Source organism: Panulirus ornatus, chromosome 39 (genome assembly GCF_036320965.1).
Source record: "Panulirus ornatus isolate Po-2019 chromosome 39, ASM3632096v1, whole genome shotgun sequence".
NCBI classification, from domain to species: Eukaryota; Metazoa; Arthropoda; class Malacostraca; order Decapoda; family Palinuridae; genus Panulirus; species Panulirus ornatus.
Window position 1 is genome coordinate 1,873,830 of NC_092262.1, and position 2,500 is coordinate 1,876,329.

General features: G+C 35.9%; 1 protein-coding gene across 3 annotated transcripts in view; it reads right to left on the bottom strand.

The window, feature by feature from the left end:
- LOC139761026 (uncharacterized) overlaps window positions 1–2,500 on the bottom strand; it is a 318,517-nt gene that overhangs the window by 27,827 nt on the left and 288,190 nt on the right. The gene's annotated exons all lie outside the window — the stretch shown is intronic.

Below are 2,500 nucleotides of genomic sequence, written 5' to 3' on the forward strand. Positions count from 1 at the left end.
TGTGCTTCTAAACACCTGTAGGGACGATGATCTCCACACCTGGAAGATCTAGGACCCACGCAGACAAATAGATCGTCTAAGACCCATTCATGCCTGGAGATCCAGAATCCCAACACATCTAGGGGTTCTAGGGCCTCCATATACCAGAAGTGTCCATGAATCCCACACACTTGGAGGATCCAGGACCTCCCAGACATGAAGGATAAAGAACCCCACACACCTGGAGGATCAAGATCACATAAACACATAGAAGATCCAGGATACATGCAAGGATACATGGAGGACCCCTACAACACCTATACTTAGCTTATATGTTTTATCTAGGCGAAGATGCACTTGATACGTTGGTGATGATTGGCTAAATGAAACATGTCCAAGTAACATAGCTGTATTTCAAATGTTTATCAGATATTTTGAATAGAAACTTATTTATTCACTCCAGTTTCTCCATCAGATACATGATAAATCAATTGATAATGCTAATGAGTAAAAGGATTATGAAGTAATGTGTTGGTAAGTCTAGATTAGATAACAATAACCTCCCTAGTCAACGATCCAAGCTTGTTCTCGGATGCACGTTACTCCATTTGTAAATTTTCACATATTCTAAGATAAGTTGGGAAAACTGCGCTAAACATATGAAGAAACATGTAATTATCAAAAAAGATTTGAAGACCAGAATCTACTCAAAAAATAGAATGAATGAAACTCACTGCTTGTGAAACGTTACGGGAAGGAAAAAAAAAAAAAAAAGAAAATCACCTAAAGGGAACACACTTCCAGTCACTTATCATTAAGGCTAATGCTCCATATCATTCTAAAATATCAAACAAAGTTCCAACAATCAGCTACAAAAAAGTAACAACTAATTCAGTGGTTAGAGAAAACTAATATTGATCACGATCCTTCTGTTACAAAAGTTGAACTGCTCGAGATCTACAACCGTCATAAACAAAATCAAATACACAAAATAGATGAAATATGTGAGGAATAAAGAGAATATAGAGAATATAGAGAAATATAGAGGATATAGAGAAAAAAAAAGCAAAAAACTATAGAGACATAAAACGCTTAGTGACCGTGGCTTACACGTCCTCACACACAAATATACATATCTATACATCTCAATGTACACATATATATATACACACACAGACATATACATATATACACATGTACACAATTCATACTGTCTGCCTTTATTTATTCCCATCGCCACCCCGCCACACATAGAATAACAACTCCCACCCCCTCATGTGTGCGAGGTAGCGCTAGGAAAAGACAACAAAGGCCCCATTCGTTCACACTAAGTCTCTAGCTGTCATGTAATAATGCACCGAAACCACAGCTCCCTTTCCACATCCAGGCCACAGAGAACTTTCCATGGTTCACCCCAGACGCTTCACATGCCCTGGTTCATTCCATTGACAGCACGTCGACCCCGGTATGCCACATCGTACCAATTCACTCTATTCCTTGCACGTCTTTCACCCTCTTGCATCTTTACGCCCCATCACTCAAAATCTTTATCACTCCATCTTTCCACCTCCAATTTGGTCTCCCACTTCTCGAAAAAAAAAACGAAAGGGGAGGATTTCCAGCCCCCCGCTCCCTTCCCTTTTAGTCGCCTTATACGACACGCAGGGAATACGTGGGAATTATTCTTTCTCCCCTATCCCCAGTGATATATATATATATATATATATATATATATATATATATATATATATATATATATATATATATATATATATATATACATGTATGTATATATATATATATATATATATATATATATATATATATATATATATATATATATATATATATATATATATATATATACATACATGTATATATATATATATATATATATATATATATATATATATATATATATATATATATATATATATATATATTTTTTTTTTCTTTTTTCCAAAAGAAGGAACAGAGAATTGGGCCAGGTGAGGGTATTCCCTCAAAGGCCCAGTCCTCTGTTCTTAACGCTACCTCGCTAATGCGGGAAATGGCGAACAGTTTGAAAGAAAGAAAGAAATATATATATATATATATATATATATATATATATATATATATATATGTATATATATATATATATATATATAGTTGATAGAGATGCTCTGTGGAAGGTATTAAGAATATATGGTGTGGGAGGAAAGTTGTTAGAAGCAGTGAAAAGTTTTTATCGAGGATGTAAGGCATGTGTACGTGTAGGAAGAGAGGAAAGTGATTGGTTCTCAGTGAATGTAGGTTTGCGGCAGGGGTGTGTGATGTCTCCATGGTTGTTTAATTTGTTTATGGATGGGGTTGTTAGGGAGGTAAATGCAAGAGTTTTGGAAAGAGGGGCAAGTATGAAGTCTGTTGGGGATGAGAGAGCTTGGGAAGTGAGTCAGTTGTTGTTCGCTGATGATACAGCGCTGGTGGCTGATTCATGTGAGAAACTGCAGAAGCTGGTGACTGAGTTTGGTAAAGTTTG